Raw genomic sequence first — 18553 nt, 5'->3', positions numbered from 1 at the left:
TGTGTGGATCTCAATGTTCTAAAGAGACATTACACACAAAAAAAAGAAGAAAAGAATTGTTTTATTTTGAAACGTCCAGACGAAGTGTTTCTCTGGAAACTGTTTCTCTCTCGTTGGGAAGACGAACTCAAACGTTTGCTTTGATTTCGTACGTCGGACGAGTGGTTTGAATCAGTGACGATTATCTCGCTGAACAAAGTGTGAATGTATAAAAACAAGTTATTCTGTTCTGCACGTGTTCAAACCACATGAAAGAGTCTGGCTGGCGTCTGGGTCGGCCGATATGAACACGTCATCCCTGCTGCAGCCCATGAGCAGTAGGGATTTGACCCAGCGACCTGCTCACCCACCCGGGGTCAGGTCTCAGCTGATGGAAGCTCGTTCAGCTGAGAGTCGACGTCTTCAGGAGGAGAAATTTGTCCGACGGCTCGTTTCTCTCTTTGTTTTTCTGTCTCTGTTTGTTGCTTCGTTCTTTTCTCCGTTTTGGCACATGTTGCCACGGTAACCACTGTCTCATTTTTTGGGCCAACTTGTAGTGGTGCAGTTTTTTTAAACCCATACTTGTTCTCACACACACACACACACACACACACACACACACACTGTAGATCTGATTTGCCTCTCACACACTTTCATTCTGTCTGATTTCAGATCCCACCAGAGATTACCCAGAGTGCCGCTGGCCTGAGGATCGTCCAGAAAGGAGAGAGAGAGAGAGCAAGAGATCGAGGAGGGACAGTGATCGCAGGAGGAGGTGGAGCCTCTCAACAAGCCCCGTCCCAAACCAGTGAATAAGCCCCTCCCCTCTGAGGAAGTGCAGTGAGTACCACGTTTTTTATTTTGTTAGTCGTCGTGTGGGATGTTCCGTACTGCTGCTTTTATTTTGAAATCTGCGTTCCAAGCTGTGTTGACTTTCTTCAGGATTTCTCTGAGCGTCTGTAGTTTTCTGTTCATGAGATCAAAGACGTTAAGAAACATCTTTGATCTCATGAAAGATAATTAGTGCAACAGCTCGTCCCGGTGGGCAGAGAGGTTACTCTACACAGTACTGGTTACTGTTGGTGAGCGCAGTACTGGTTACTGTTGGTGAGCGCAGTACTGGTTACTGTGACTGAACGCAGTACTGGTTACTGTTGGTGAACGCAGTACTGGTTACTGTTGGTGAACGCAGTACTGGTTACTGTTGGTGAACGCAGTACTGGTTACTGTGACTGAACGCAGTACTGGTTACTGTTGGTGAACGCAGTACTGGTTACTGTTGGTGAACGCAGTACTGCTTACTGTTAGTGAACGCAGTACTGGTTACTGTTGGTGAGCGCAGTACTGGTTACTGTTGGTGAGCGCAGTACTGCTTACTGTTGGTGAACGCAGTACTGGTTACTGTTAGTGAACGCAGTACTGGTTACTGTTGGTGAACGCAGTACTGGTTACTGTTGGTGAGCGCAGTACTGGTTACTGTGACTGAACGCAGTACTGCTTACTGTTGGTGAACGCAGTACTGGTTACTGTTGGTGAGCGCAGTACTGGTTACTGTTGGTGAGCGCAGTACTGGTTACTGTTGGTGAACAGTGAAGATGTCATTTTGACACCAGGTGATAAGTTGTCTTTGTTTAACGATAGCGAAGGAGGAGGAGGAGGAAGAGGAGGAGGAGGAAGAGGAGGAGTAGGAGGAGGAGGAAGAGGAGGAAGAGGAGGAGGAAGAAGAGGAGGAGGAGAAGGGATCTGATCAGAAAGTTCATGTGTTGATTCTTAGTCTCAGTGTTTCTGGCTGTGATGGGAGAATTCTGAGGATGGAGAGAAATTAAACGACGATCAGCTCACTATTGTGTTTCTAGAATATAACTCCTGTGTGGGCGGGGCCTACTCGTCAAATCTTCTGATGAAGGTTTTTACTTTCACCAAATAATAATAGAATAAGCGATAATAGAAATATTTGTTGGTGTGAGTCTCGGCTGTTTGCTGTGGCACCAACACAACAGTGATTCTTTCCTCAGCGTCTCATCCCTGAAATTAAATCTGTTGAACAAAACTCAGTTTTCAACTTTTACATATTTGCAAAGAAAAGCAATCATCAGAAATGAATGATGAATCCTGCTCGAGCATTAATTATCCATCTCGTTAGGGATAAATGAAAAACTGTTTATACATTTGTGAGTAAAAAATGATGTTCAGGGTTTTAGTTCAGTGACACGTCAACTTTGAAAACTATGAAACAACAACCAGACAAATCTACATCTGTTATACACAGATACAACGTTGGACTAGATTGTATAACTATAAATATAGTTTCATGTCATCCAGTGTAAGAGCAGGTATAAAAATACAGAAACAAACTGTACTTCAGAATGAAAACTGTAAAATAAATCTACAGCAAATCCCAGAGATTTGTTCAGATCCTCAGTCGACAGCAATGAGTCAGAGCAGATTCTGATCAGACGCCTCCGAGGAGAAAATCCAGGAGGAGAAAGGGAGAGAAAACCTCAACGGAGGAGGAGAGAGGATGTTATATTTACTTAAAGATGAAATAAGAGTACGTGATTAAAAGAAACTCAACGTCCTGAGTGACGTGTTTGCTTTGAAGAAAATTCTGAAATAAGAGAAAAGCTGAATGGAAACAGAGAGGGTCGTCTCCTCGTCTCCTCGTCTCCTCGTCTCCTCGTCTCGTCTTCGCTCAGTGAGACTCCACAGGTGTTGTCCCTGCTTTTACAGAACCCACACACGGGTGTTGGGTTCGGTCACGTCTACTCCTTCAGTAGAGATTTCAGTCCAACGTGTGCAGATTCTTTCACCTCAGGTTTGTTTCAACAGACTATGATCAACTTTATATATATTTAAATGCGTCATGTCTGAAATCTGAGCAACCTCAACTAAAAGGTCGAGAGTCAATAAACCAGAATAAACCATGAAAATACTGAAACTGTTTTAGAATCCAATGTTTTTTCATCAATAAAAACATAAAGATATTGATTCTAAATATAAAGACAAGAAGTAATATGTCTCTCAGTTCAAGTTATTTGAACAATGAACAATGAACATTTATTCATTTTGAGGGATGAACGTTTTTGGCCTTGACTTTCTGCCGCACTGTTTTTATTTTACATCGGTTTAAACAGGGTTAAGAGTTAGGAGACGTTAGTTTTCAAACTTGTTCATAACTCTTTTCTTATGTTTGTCATAATTTACGCTCATATAATGTAACCACATGTCGGAGTAGGAGGAGCAGACATTGTGGAGTGGAGAGAGGACACAGGGATGAACAAGGCTCAACCATTTTCAAAAGGTCAGAACACCTTCTGCACAGGAAGTGGCTGCAGGAAACGACAGAGAGACATTTTCATAAAAGATGTGACATTTCATTTTTCAAATTTAAAACCGAGGACAGGTCGTCTGGAGATTGTCTCCAGAGTCGAGAAGTGTGGACGGAGGCGAAGAAGAGCGGGTTTGAGAGAAGAGGTAGTGGAGAGGGGAAAAAAACAGTGAGATCAGAGAGAGAGAGAGAGAGAGAGAGAGAGGTATCGAATGATTCCAACAGGAAAAAGAAAACGAGATTTGATACTTGAGCAAAAGAAAAGAGCGGCAAGAAGACGACTAATGGAAGAGACACATACATCAAACTGTAAACACACTGAGGGACGGAAAGAAGAGATGGTTTTTAAATGTGTGTGTGTGTGTGTGTGTGTGTGTGTGTGTGTGTGTGTGTGTGTGTGTGTGTGTGTGTGTGTGTGTGTGTGTGTCCGTGTCCTCAGCTGGATCCAACATGTGCGGTTCAGCAGGTTCATGCAGTAACAGTGTAGACACTGCAGCGTCCGCAGCCTCTGGTGTCCGCGCCGCTCTACGCTGACCCGCCTCTGAGCTGGTGTCAGTAGAGGGCGCTGCAGTTTGAGTTAACACAAAGCGTCCTGGTTGCCACATCTGGAGCCGTGATGGAGCTCTGCAGAATATTCATGTCACGAGGAAATGAAACCAACTTCATGACGACCACATACAAGAGAGAACATGTTTGGTTTGTGACAGGAAGGAATCTCATTACATCCAGAGCACACGACTGTGAGACGCAGCACAAAGCAACATACACTGTACATATTATATAAAATATATATATATATATATCTTCACTTCACCTGCACTTCTTTGTTCTTCTTCTTCTTCATCAGTGGCAGCCATCTTGCCTCTGTCAGTCATTGTATGGGATCTGCCCCCATTTTAGATACATGGTCATTGGTCCGATTTGACTGATAGAAAACATGGAGACGTCTCACAGAGCCGTCATGAACTTGATGATTGTTTCCATGCAACAGTGTGAAGCCACGTTCAGACAATCACGGTCCCCCTGCCTGTCTGACTACTGCACACCTCCATCGTGTCAGGGGGGATTTCTCTCCAAATCCAGACACTTGGAAATGTTCTTTCCCCGCTCTGCTCGTATGTGAGCTTTTCACTCTGCACCAGTCTCAGGACTCACTGGTGCAGAAAACCTGGCCGACCGAAGCCAAAATTTACCAGAGCTTGGCTGCTGTCCAGTCAGCGTTTCCAGTGTTTTGCTGGGCCTCAGCCAGCCTGGGGGCGGGTGCCAGCCCCGCTGGGTGCCCGGGAAGGTTTATTTTCACGGCCCTTCTGCTTTATTGAATGGGCTGCGTGTAGCTCAAGGGGCGGAGCGCCACGCTAACACTGCCAGGGTGACGGGTGCAGTTTGCACATGGGTCATCCCCGCTAAAAATATTTGCAAGCTGAAGCTCTGCACCTGATCAAGTGGCAGATCTTCTCTCTCTCGCTCACTTTCCTCAGTTGTTTTCACGCTGAGCGAGTGTTGTGACCCTCGAGCTTTGAAACCTGATTAAAAACCTCCTGTATAATTACAAAAAGAATCAGCTTTAATGGAGGAAATCGTTGTTTTCTCCTTCTCCTACAGAATATTGATTACATCACTGTATGTGCTGCGGCACAGATCTGACTCTCACGTGTTTCCGCTGTGAACGAGTCCTGATGTTGTGAAGATGTCAAATGTTTCTGGACGATTGAACGTGTGAATATTTCTGTTGCGTCTCATAATTAATTGTGGACAACAAAGGCTGCAGGATTAATGTGATGCCCTAATGTGGTGTCACTCTCTGATCACACTGTTGCTGATAAAATGGCCATCTGTTAGCTCCGAATGCTGCTGTTGTAGTCGTTAAATCTCCAGCAGTGGTGGTGGCGGCCGTGTTGGCGGCGGCGGCAGTGGCGGCGTTGTTATTGTTGCAGGAAGTGAGCAGAGATCTGAACCAGTGGTGGGAGCGTGAGGAGCGGTGCAGGTGCCGGGTGAGGGCTGATGGGAAATCTCCACAACTGTGGTGGAGGCATGGACTATGTGGGAGAGAATGACTCACACACACACACACACACACACACACCTGTGGAGGAGTGTGTGTGGGCCGCTCTATCTCACTGAGCTGCAGTATTAAACTGGAACTACCTTCCTGCTGCTGAACTGCACAACGACACAACATCGTCTTTTTCTCTTGTTCAACATTTCACTGAGTCGCAGCTTCAACTGTCAGAATCAGTTCCAGCAAGTTGAAGAGTGAAGCTGAACTGATCAGATGTGTTTAGTGCTGCAGGTCCCAGCCCAAAGGTTCTACTACACCCCCCCCCCAGGACTCTATGTTTACCCTGGTTCCTGTGGTGGACACACCAGGACTTCCTGTCAAGGTTCCAGGGGAAACTTCCTGCTGTGGAAGGAAACAGTTTGTTACTGTGGAACGACAACGATAAACAAGAGGATTTCAGAAGGTTCTCTTCAACACTAGAAATTTAACTTTTCACTTATCGCTGCATCTTTTATATTCAAGACTCTTCAACTTCAAACATTCTCAGATTTTTAAAACTTGAATCAGCTCCGGACCTTTTCACTGAGTCCTCCTCCGGCTCAGAGACGCTCAGGATTTTTCATCCGTTAAAAGAAAAGGAGGTTCACGATGTTTCCTCCAGACTCGGGTTTTGTTTTTGAACGCACCGCTCTCCTCGTCCTCTCAGCTCCATAAACACTTTATCCAGCTTCATGTAATTGATGCCACGATGAACTCAAGTGTTTTTCCGATAATTAGTCTGGAAGGTAACTCACCCACCCACCAACACAACTGTTGACTTCTGTCGAGAGCCACTCAAATTCCACAAAAATAAAAATGAGAAATTACAACTAATTCTCTCATATATATTTCTGAGTCGGGGGGGGGGCAGATTTAAGAGCAAATGAAGATTTTTAAAAGTAACTAATCAAATTACAGTTGAGAAGATTGTGTTGAAAACTGAAACTGATGAACGCTCCCTAATGACTTGAGATTAACGAGGAGTTTCATAAATCCCACAAACTATAATATCTTCCGCGCAGATAAAGCAGGTAGGATGAGCACCCTGCACCAAATACTGTTTGTAAACCAGAACTGTTTGTCGCCTGAAAGACAAAACCTAAGACAAAGGAAATCTGTAAAAGCAACAGAGGGAGTGGATGTTCCGCTTGTTTCTGCTGCACAGTGATCCGAGGGAATCGAACCCTGACAACGACAGCAGAGGGTTTTGTGGTCAGTTTTAAAACATCGGTAACGTCACATATTCAAATGCAGCTGAGACGAGTGTTGGTTTCACTGAGCTCATATTTCCTCTGTTCGGAGGTGATGTGCTGCGACGCTCCACTGGTATCAAACACAACTCCCAGCGAAGGCCAATTGGAGATAGACTGCTGGGAAATTTGTAAAATTACTATTCCAAATTCACAAGGTGGAGCGCTGCCACTGTTAGACAGTTTAGGGAGAGCCGCGGTGCGTAAACCGTTTTAGTTCGTCTCCCGCTGTGATGCAATCTGTTACGAGCATCAGTCAAATCACCCTCTCTGTTAGAGGATAAGAAAACACAGCCGTCAGCCAAGTCGCTAAACTCTGCAAACATTATGGAGGATTCCCCAACCTGCACTCACACAGCACATCGAGCTGCAGAGCGTCTGCTTACAAGTGATTTCAACACCCACAGACGTCTTTAACATCCAGGTTTATCCAGAGAGCCCGGGAGGTCATCGCAGATTATTTACGTTGTGCGGTGGCTTCTCTTCTGAGGGTTGATGCACAAGCTGCTTCCTGTCTGTGTTGCTGAGCACAGGCTGGAGTTCTGTCCCTTATCTGCTCATTTAAGGTTTCACAACTCTCATGACGACCGCAGGAAGAGGCAGGAATGTCTCCAGAACAGACGAGAGACAAATTCAACGCACGAGCAGGAATAAATGAGCAGAGAAACCTTACGACTGAGACTGTTCTCAGGTTCATGGTGGAACAACACGTTACCGTGGCAATAACGTGTGAGAGTCAGAAGTGTTTGGAGCAGTTCAGAGCAGCAGCGCTCCGCCTGTCACAGGGAGGAACGAGGTAAACAGTGACGGCACAGACGCTGCTGGGAGAGATTTGAAATCCTGTTCACCTTCACAGAACCTTCTCAACACGAGGACGTCTCAGACGCTTTTCAACCAACGAACACGTGTTGAATTAGTTTCAGACGAGTGGAGAGATGCATCATGTGATTAATAATCGAGGAACCATCAATATCCAAACGTCTTCTCATCAGAGGGTGTCGACTCATTAAGGTTTCACAATGGAATATAAACTACCATCATGTTCTCGAAGGAACTCTGATCACGTGACACTCACACATTTCTCTGGTGTAGCTGCTGAAGTTAGTTTAGTTTTACTTCTTCATCTCTGAATGTTTTTAATGTTTAACTTTTATTTTACAGAATAAACAATTCAGAACAGATTTGCATCTGGTTTAGGGGTTTAGGAGTCTAGGGGTTAGCTAACCCTAACCCAGAATCCACATGAAAACTTCCTGAGTTTGCAGCCGATCTTTCTAAGACAATGCAAATGTATAAATTACAACATGTGACGTGCAGCACACGTCGCACTGCAACGTTCCAGATTCAGAAAAGTTGACCTTGGTCCTCTGAGTGCGTCCTAGCTGCAGGACGTCACTCGTAGCACGATGCTGTTTGTAAGTTAAGAAAAACTTTTCCCAAACTTTCACCATTAATGAAGTTACTCCTGCTCATGGAGGCAACTTGATGAATGTAGAGAATCATAGCAAACCTTTGTGCTGCTCCAGTGTTTCTGGATTTTTGACTCCAAGCATTGTCCAAAAAAATGTGGTCCCAGAACAATTAAACCCAGGACGTCTCGCTGAGAGACGAGGGACAGACACCACGGGGCGGAGCAGGGACAAACATAGGAGGAGTAGAGACAGACTTTATTAAAAAAGAGTTCTTTGACAATCCGTTTGAGCTGCAGGATTTTTCAAACCGTTCCCTGATGATGGAGTTGGTGCAACAAAGAGAACGAGATGGAAACGTCTGCGTCGCATTTGTTGATTTTTTGTTGTAACGGTTTCTGTGTCTGCTGTTGATGGTTTGGTTGTTTTCTGTTGTGTAATCACGTAAAGATCCCTCCTGCCCACTTCTTCTCCGAGCACAGAACATAAGAGAAAGGAGCCGGGGGAAGTGGGACCGTGACTCCATCTGTACAGTATTACTGTTGTTGATTCGCCCTTTGTGAGCTTCAGTTCTGAGGCTGGATCATCAGAGCTGCAAGAATTTTCCACAGAAATCTCCTCAAGGGCTGAAACAACAGAAACATTCGGACCTGGACCAAGTGTGTGTGTGTGTCTCTGTGTGTGTGTGTCTCTGTGTGTGTGTGTGTGTGTGTGTGTGTGTGTTTGTGTGTGTGTGTGTGTGTGTGTGTGTGTGTGTGTGTGTGTGTGTGTGTGTGTGTGAATACCTGGAGGGGATATCCAGCCTGAACACTGTTACACAACTGTTGGCAGATTCTTCACATGTTCGGGTCCTTTTAGGAATTTCACGTACGTTTATTCTTGGTGTCGAGCCGGTTATCAAACCTCAAAACAAAATACTCTCTGTCACTTCAAAGTCTGATCAAAGCACTTACTTAAAGATTGAAATCAAGATTTTTCCAGTTGGAGTTGAACACAACTTCTTACGTGATGACTTGTGTTTCGTCGACATTTACCAGTAGATCTTTGGTTCCTTTTTCTCAGGTGGTGACACATATTGTTTGTTATGGAGCAGAACTTTACTTCATTTAAAAAACATTGAAACATGATGTGAAGAAGATTTATTCAAGTGTTGTAGTAACTCTGTGATTTACTAGAAGTCAAACAGGAGGTTCTTCAGAAAGAGCCGCAGCTGACGAGCGCTTTGTTCCAGATGAGCTGTTTCTTCATGTGTTTGATTTCCTTCCATTGGATGAGTTGCGTCTTTTTCTCATTTATGCCTCGACAACTTCTCCAAACGTCTCCATTTCAGGGCGCTGAGGCTCATGGGTACTGTAGTTCCCCAGTGTGTTCAGGCACACTGAGGTTACTGAGTTCACAACATCTCAGAATCATATTTGCTGAGATTCTTCCCTCAGCTGAGTAATGACTTCATGCACTTGTCTCTGCAGTTGATCAGAGGGGATTCTGGGAAGTGTAGTAAATCATTAGCAGGAGCAGAAATAGATAAAGCTACGGCAGGTTAGTGAAAACAGATTCCGATAAGTAAATAAGTGCGGACAGATGACGAACACTTCAGACTGATGTTTCCTGAGTGTGTCGGAGAATCAGTGTGAAGCAGCTGATTTCTGTGTTCGTGTATATGTGACTTTTATTCTCCACAGCAGCACAGAGCCTACATCTGCACAGCATTACACTTGTTAATCCTCTGTGAGAGCCGGGGCCCGTTTCTCTGCAACAACATCTTCATTCTTTCCAAGTTATTCCTCCCTGGGGGGCAGGGGGGGGGGGTCTGAAGAGGTACAGCGGAGCATGAACAGAAACTTCCTTCCTGGGTCAGCGGGTTCACTGCTGGTGTCAGCGGAGCAGGAAGGTTGTGGTCGATGGTCAAAGTCAGTGTTGGTCTGGAATGTTTCCAGTGAGAGAAGCTGGAGCTCATGTTTCCGTATCTTTGTGTCTTCACCTCCGTGAAGCAGCTTTCAGACCAGACCGCTGGAAATCTGGACAATTGTCCCGTTCTCACCAGTTTTATCGTTAGCTCCTTTGAGCCAGATAGCTACTTAGCATCTTACCTGGTTTGCAGTGTGGGACAGGTCGTGAAGGATCCACCCGTTCTATCCTTAGGACGCATGTGAATTCTTCTGTGACGCGATCTGGAGTCAAAGAATGCGACGCTGGACTGGGACACAGCTGAGGTGTGCACGTTGCACTAAAGCCTCATAGGAGCTGCTGTTGCACCAAAGTCAATGTTGATTGTGTTTAGCGTGAGGATTGTTCTTCAGGATCCTCTCCTGAGGACGAGGACTGAGCTCTGATGCTTCCATAAAGACCAAACAAATGACCAACCTGCTCAGATCCTGTTGGAACAGATGCAGCTGGACGAGACGCTGGGTTCTTCGACTGCTGGACGCAGCTCACAGCCACCAGGACGACAAGGGGTCCAGGAAACACACGAATCACACAAGAAGAAACTGATGTCGAAGCATCACAGAGACCACAGCACAAATACTTTGATTTCATGGGTGAAGTATTTGTACCGCAGAAGTACTACACTGGTAAATAAAGGTAATACACAGGGAAGTGAAGTGTAATGAAGTCATACTATACTATCTCTGGTTCCTTCAGTTTCTCTGGTTCCTTCAGTTTCTCTGGTTCCTTCAGTTTCTCTGGTTCCTTCAGTTTTTCTGGTTCCTTCAGTTTCTCTGGTTCCTTCAGTTTCTCTGGATCCTTCAGTTTCTCTGGTTCCTTCAGTTTCTCTGGTTCCTTCAGTTTCTCTGGTTCCTTCAGTTTCTCTGGTTCCTTCAGTATCTTCAGTATCTTCAGTTTCTCTGGTTCCTTCAGTATCTCTGGTTCCTTCAGTTTCTCTTGTTCCTTCAGTTTCTCTGGTTCCTTCAGTTTCTCTGGTTCCTTCAGTATCTTCAGTATCTTCAGTTTCTCTTGTTCCTTCAGTATCTGTGGTTCCTTCAGTTTCTCTGGTTCCTTCAGTTTCTCTGGTTCCTTCAGTTTCTCTGGTTCCTTCAGTATCTCTGGTTCCTTCAGTATCTTCAGTATATTCAGTTTCTCTGGTTCCTTCAGTTTCTCTGGTTCCTTCAGTTTCTCTGGTTCCTTCAGTTTCTCTGGTTCCTTCAGTTTCTCTGGTTCCTTCAGTTTCTCTGGTTCCTTCAGTATCTTCAGTATCTTCAGTTTCTCTGGTTCCTTCAGTTTCTCTGGTTCCTTCAGTTTCTCTGGTTCCTTCAGTATCTTCAGTATCTTCAGTTTCTCTGGTTCCTTCAGTTTCTCTTGTTCCTTCAGTTTCTCTGGTTCCTTCAGTTTCTCTGGTTCCTTCAGTATCTTCAGTATCTTCAGTTTCTCTGGTTCCTTCAGTTTCTCTGGTTCCTTCAGTTTCTCTGGTTCCTTCAGTATCTTCAGTATCTTCATTTTCTCTGGTTCCTTCAGTATCTCTTGTTCCTTCAGTATCTTCAGTATAAGTTTAGTCAGAACGTTTGGCGTTGACTTGGTGCAGACTTGCCAGATCTCGTGACATCCCCACTGTGCTGACAAACACAAACACAAATAAAGTGACTCATACGTACATTACACAATTATAACACACCCACCAACTGGCAGGCCCTCACACACACACACACACACACACACACACACACACACACACACTCTCTCTGCTGGAGTCTCTGGTTGTGTAGGATATGTCCACATGTGGAACACCAGCTGGTCAACACACACACACACACACACACAGTCATGCGTTCGTCTCCCCTGCTGCGCTAACACACCTCCTGCTAAGACTCTTTCCTCTGTGCATGTGTAATAGTACTCAGTCACTCACACACTTTGTCTTTCACACTTGTTTACACACTCGCTCACGCACCAGCAGTACACACATTTGCAGTAGTACAGTACTCCCTCTCTCTCCCACACACACACACATCCCCTGTGCCAGTATCTGTGTTTATTAGAGTGCGTCTGCTCTGCACGCACGTTGCATCATACTGCACACACACACACACACACTGTATGTATACACAGGCACAATCTATAGACACACTCATTTAATTCATCATTGCATCATATTAAGATGCTGCATTGCACACACACACACACTTACACACAGACACACACACTTACACACAGATTGCATCACAGTCTTCAGTAAACGTCCTTTATTGTTGTAAACTTTCATCTCAGAGATGAAAACAGAAAATGCAGTCAGTCAGTAACTGTGAAAACAAAGAACTGTTGAGAACAGAAGCCCTGAAGCTTCACCTGGAAGAACCCACCTTCATGAAAATCCTCTTTCAGAGCAGACCACAGAAGGAACCCAGCATCAGGCTCAGTGGAGTCTGAACAAAAGAAAACCCGTCCGATGAACAGAATCATTCCTGTCGTCACGTGCGAGAGAACAAACTTTTCATTTAAGGAAAGTAAAAGAGATTTCTGAAATCGCTCCTTTGTCAGGATCCACTGCTAAACTCTGACATGTCCAGCTCCATCTTGGTTTCTGAAACCAGAAGTGACCATATCTGGAGGAGCAGTGGGTGGAGCCTGCTCCTTTTGGATGGTACTAGCTGTCAATCTCACTGTGGTAGCCCCCCCCCCCCACCCCCACCCCACCCCCACCCCCACCCCCACAAGTCTATTTGACCCATAATTTACAAAATTTAATTCAATCAGCTGAAGACGACAACTGTGTGTGTGTGTGTGTTTGTGTGTGTGTGTGTGTGTGTGTGTGTGTGTGACATTCTGTCATTCAAATAAAACAAAAGGAAAACATTCGTGAGTCACGTCTAAAATATAAGAAACTTTCAGGCACCAGGATGGAAAAAACCAGACGACCCAGTTTGGTAACAGGTTTGCCAAACTCCACCGAACATGGATCATCAGTCGCTCGAAACCTGGAGAGAAAACAATCAAATATATAAATGAATCAATCGTCACGTGGACCAGGTGACAACCACTCAGTCAAACCTTTAAAAAACAGTCAGTCAGATCAGCCGCTCGCCTGAAACCTCCTCTGAATGAACGCTTTGTCCACATGGAGAGCAGTGTGTGTGTGTGTGTGTGTGTGTGTGTGTGTGTGTGTGTGTGTGTGTGTGTGTGTGTGTGTGTGTGTGTGTGTGTGTGTGTGTGTGTGTATGTGTGTGTGTGTGTGTGTGAGAGAAAGTAAAGTGTGTGAAAGAAAGAGGGACAAAGAACAAAATGGAGTGAAAAAGAGACACTGAGACAAAGAGAGAGAGTTTGGTGTCGAGATTAAACAGGCAGTACAGGATGTGCAGCCAAACTATTTTCTCTTCTTGGCTGCAGATTGTGTGTGTGTGTGTGTGTGTTGTGTGTGTCTGTGTGTGTCTTTGTGTGTGTGTGTGTGTTGTGTGTGTCTGTGTGTGTTGTGTGTGTGTGTGATGTAGTGAGCGGTGCTGATGGGATGTCACTTGTCCGCTTTAGTCTTTAGTATCACGAGGAGGAGGGACACACACCCACACTTTCAGTTAATGATACACACCATGCACATTGTGTCTTCACACACACACACACACACACACACACACACACACACACACACACACACACACACAGATACCTGGAGTTACGATACCTGAGTCAGGGAGTGAGTTTCACACACGTCCTGATTTGCTGTGTTCAATTAACATTTGTGTGAAATTGTTCGTCTTCTTCGTTGATTGTAGCCGTTAAAAAAAGTGCAGGTCTCATTTCAGGCTCCTCCGACCAGAGGAGGAGTTCTGGGTCTGGATCAGACTGAACCGTGGTTCTGTTGGTCCACAGTGAAAACACTTGGTTGAAGAGTTTGGACTTTTGGACACAGGAAGTAGAGACACATTAAACCATAGAAGAAGAAAGAGACAAATCTGCATAACTTATCTAAAGACCTCATTTAAATAATAAATGTATAATTGGATGATTAACTCTTTTAAAATCAAACACAGATCTTTTCTTCAGTCGAGCCTCCTCTTCATCAAATCTATATTTTTATATGCATGTGTTGTATTAACTTTAATTTATGTCTGTATAATGAGCCGAGGCACCTTGAGCTGCCTCCGTGTGTCTGATTAGTTTCCTGCGGTGGAACCGACATGAATCAAACATGTTCCGGGTTCATAGTCTGTTAACGGCTCATGTATAAAAACAACATCAGGTCCAGTGTTTGTGAGATTTACTTGACTTTTTAGAGTCGTCCAAATTTTATTCCATAAATCTTTGTCTTGATTTTCTCTTTTTTATTTTGGGGCTGGGACAGAGACGCGACATCTACCCGTCGACCGCTCGCTCCTCAAAAGAAAGAGAAGAAGAAAGTGAGCGTGTCAGGCGTCAGGTGACGTGTGAGCCATGAAAAAGCCGCCGTTTGTCACCGGAAATTATTGATGTATAAACAAACAGACGCCGCGGGAGAACGTAGGACGTTAAAAAAAAAAAATCAAGGAGGAGAGGAGGGAGGGGATAAACGGGTAAAGATGATGAGACAAAGAGAGGAGAAGAGTGATGGAGGGAGGAGGAGGAGGAGAAAGTTGGAGCATCGGGGGGGAATGCTAAATGACAAGATAACGGAAAGGAAGGAAGGAAATTCTCTCTCTCACTCTCTGGTTCTTCCTCCCTCCTCTTCTCCACTGATTACTTCTTCTCTTCCTTCTTTGCATCACGACCAATCTTCAGCTTTATTTCCTCCTCTTCTCTCTCATCCCTCTCTTCATCTTCTCTCTTTCACTCTCCTCCTCTCCTACGCTGCCTGTTGAATGAACAGATGAATGAGAACGAAACGGATGAGACTTTTCTGTCTCTCGTCAGTTTTGTCTTTTTATTTGTTGTCAGTTTATTTCTCATAAGTTTCATGAGCTGATTGTGATAATGAAGATAAAACAACCATCTAAGATTATTAATGTTTTCACTGTAGAGTTTGTGTTTCTGTCTCAAAGACAAAAGACTGAAACTGGAGGTTTTTGGTTGACTCACACACACACTGTCACACACACTGTCACACACACTCACACACACACTCACACACACACACTGACACACACTGTCACACACACTGTCACACACACTGTGATTGTAGTCCTCCGCTTTTTGAAGGAGTGTTTAGCAGATTTGATTTTTTTGGGCAGGACGAGCGGGGTAGCGCTCGCTCCCTCCAGCGACCATGGGACTCGGCACGTTGCCATGGAAACAGCCCAAACTGCACTGGTGGAGTGATTGGGAGGGGGGGGGGGCAGAAAGAGAGAGAGAGAGAGAGAGAGAGGTAGACAGAGACAAAACTAAAAAGAATCAGAGGGAAATGTTTTACTCAAAGAAGAAGAAGGCCTTCTGAGTGTGTGTGTGTTGAAGGATGAGACGAGACAAAGCAGGGAGAGAAAGAAATGCAGGTGTGTGTCTGTCTGGGTTTGTACAATTTGTGTGTGTCCCGTCTGATTTGTGTGTGTGAGTGTGTGTGTGTGTGTGTGTGTGTGTGTGCACAGCAAACATTCTGGCCACTCACAGATGAAGTAAATAACGTTGATTGTTTCCTCTCTGTCGTACTCAGCGTGTTGACGGAGGACGAAGATGCAGATTTGCGACTGAGCGTCTCTGTTGCGTCCGGTTCAACCTGTGAGCTTCTGTCTCTGCTGTCTCAGTTGGACATTTTGTCCCACCTTATAAAAAGTCCTTTTCTCATAGACTTCTATAGAAACAACCAGTGGAGTCGCCCCCTGCTGGCCATCACACAGAATACAGGTTTTACAGGTTTCAGACACGTTGTTTTGGACCCGTGATGTTTGTGTTGTAGAGTCTCAGGCTGAACAGCTTCGACTTCACACACCTGGAGTCCACGTCCATTTGTCTCTTCGTCTCTGGTCCGGGGATCGGGTCGCTCGGCTCAGAACACAAAGTGACGCGCGGTTGGTGGATGAGAACGTAGACACGCCCTCATCTGGTCTGAAGCGACAGAAGGACGCACGCAACATTTTAATGATGGTTGTGGAAGAAGCGACACAGAGCATCACACCCTCTGTGTACGTGACGCTGGCTCAGAACAGTGTGTGTTTCTAATTAATTTCAGTTGTGTGTGAGCATGCAACACAGAGGACTATTGTGTGTGTGTGTTTTGTGTTTGTAGTGTAGTACAACATGTTTATATGTGAGTGTGGGTGATTGTGTCTGTGCACACGCACCATCCCTGTATAATTTGTTTCTGTGTGTGTGTGTGTGTGTGTGTGTGTGTGTCCCTGAGCTAGTATCAGTGGTAAGCTGTGATTCAGGCTGTGAAAACACTGATTTGGCAGCCAGAGCGTCTTCCTCCATCTCAGACTCACTTGGCCAAAAAAATCTATCTCTTAAAACTGAAGCTTTATTATAAAAAAGTGTGTGTGTGTCTGTTTGTGTGTGTGTGTGTGTGTGTGTGTGTGTGTGTGCGTCAGGAGTTGGGCGTGTCCCTGACTCCTGTTAGGCGGCAGGTTTCAGAAATGAGTTCCTCCTGCTGGACGATTGTTTTCTGCTGCAACGATTCATAAAAATATTTTTCTGTTATCTGATGTTTGGTGTGAGAAAAATATACATATTTAGAGGACTGTGTGTGTGTGTGTGTGTGTGTGTGTGTGTGTGTGTGTGTGTGTGTGTGTTTCTTCATAGGCTTCAATATGTGACTTCCACATTTAAAGTCACATGTCAGACTCACATGTGAACCTATAAAATATATTTGAACCTGTAATAAAATGTATTTCTATGTTTTTGATATTTCAGACTGTAGATGAATCTCTGACCAGGAACAAATCAAAAGAATTTAATTTCTTTATGCGATTCGAGAAGCAGCTGAACTGACATTTAATAATGTTCCTCGGCCAAATCAAGTCCTTTTCTTCTCCATAAATATCCTGCTTGTGTCCGAATTACAAATCAAACCAACATTGACCCTTTTTTTTTTTTTTTACAGAAAGAAAAAATAAATGAACGTTCAACAACTGCTGAGAAATTCACAGCTTTGATCGAGTTTTGATCTCGACACAAAAAGGAACGATTTCTATTTAAACAGAGCCATGAACTCGGCTCCCCCCGCCCCCCGCCCCCACCCCCGCCCCCCGGCCTCGGCCACGTTTTTAGAAAACGGCGAGGTTAGTAAAAACATTTGTAACTTGAGCTCATCGAGGCTGCTGACGTGTGTCGGACGTTTGAACGCACAGATTCCTGCCAGCAGCTTTCTGGACGGAGAACAAACCACAGAGAAACCCACACAGTTTGATGAGTTTGTACACACACGATGTTATTGGCTGGTTCATTAGGTCATGCACGTGTGTGTGTGTGTGTGTGTGCGTGTGCGTGTGCGTGTGCGTGTGCAGCAGCAGTCCGTCTCATTGCATCAGACCTTCGAAGGTTCATCTGGTTTCGATGAAAATGTTCCGACCTCAGAGGCTCCTCACCTGCCAGAGCTGAGACGTGCGCTCTCTCTCCTCTCTCTCTCCTCTCTCTCTCTCTCTCTCTCCTCTCTCTCTTCTCTCTCTCTTTCTTGGAAACAAGTTTTCGGTCTGGAGCCAGTGCGGTAATCCTGAAATATGTGTCGTCTTATGTCTTTTAACTGAAGCCTCCGCAGGAATTTACTACTCAGATTCTTAGAGAAACAGTTTTTCGGAGCATCAGAAACATGTTTGTTTGGAGCGGAAGGCACAGACGGTTTGTGGGTTGTTTATTTATAAGTCGGCCGGTCGATGATATCTGCAGTCAAACATCAGAGCGGAGGACGAGACCGAGAGAAGTAGAAATCAAATCATCTAACCTGAGTGTTGAGTGAGGGGGGGGGGGCTCTGAAGAATGAGCTGTGATGCAAAGCTCTGGATTTATCAGTCGGTGGATCTTTGACACGAGCTGAGGGTCGTGACCCAAAGAACGAGAGCAAGAACACAAGCGAGCGACACGAGGTAGAATCAGAGGACACGCTGGACGACAGAGGGATGATGGGAGTTGTAGTCTTCTTCTCCTCTCCAGTAAAAACACTGAATAAAGCAGCTTCACGTTAAAAATCAATGAAGACGACTCAAATCCTTCATCCGCTTCAAAAATCAAGTAAAAAACCATCCAGATGGAAACGGTGTCTCTGAATAATGAGACTTCAAACTGGATGAAAAGTCACTTCTGAGAGGAAACAACGCCACCGCCAGGCGAGCAAATGAAGCGCAGCGTTACCTTGATCCAAAGCACAGATTTCTAAAGTTTTCAATAATAATGACTCGACACGAGCGGCGCTCCAGATGAACTCAGGTCTGTTTGTATTTACACGTTTCAACGAGGTAAAGTTGCAGATTTCTGCTTCAAGGTGTGTTTGTGTTTCGTCTCTTCTCTGTCTGCGTCCTCCACCTCCTCAGAGACACGTCTGTCTCTGGTTAGACTCCAGCTGCTCGTCCACTGACTGCTTTCACACACGTTACCAAAACGTGCAGCTAAAAGAGGCTGAAAGGACTCGAGCAGAGTTTGATCACGGGTTCAGAGACGTGACCACGGAGTCACTCGATCCCGTGTTGCTTTATAAATAGTTTATGCAGCTTTAATTTGACTCAGC

At 45.0% G+C, this 18553-nt stretch overlaps 1 protein-coding gene across 3 annotated transcripts in view; it reads left to right on the top strand.

The window, feature by feature from the left end:
• LOC109644816 (zinc fingers and homeoboxes protein 2-like) overlaps positions 1 to 18553 on the top strand; it is a 75629-nt gene that overhangs the window by 22412 nt on the left and 34664 nt on the right. For all 3 annotated transcript variants that reach the window (XM_069516613.1, XM_069516612.1, XM_069516614.1), the window contains exon 2: positions 652 to 819. The gene's annotated coding sequence lies outside the window, so the exon portion shown is untranslated. The remainder of the gene's footprint in view (positions 1 to 651; positions 820 to 18553) is intronic.

This window comes from Paralichthys olivaceus, chromosome 20, assembly GCF_024713975.1.
Source record: "Paralichthys olivaceus isolate ysfri-2021 chromosome 20, ASM2471397v2, whole genome shotgun sequence".
NCBI lineage: Eukaryota > Metazoa > Chordata > Actinopteri > Pleuronectiformes > Paralichthyidae > Paralichthys > Paralichthys olivaceus.
This window is presented reverse-complemented; position numbering and strand designations above follow the sequence as displayed.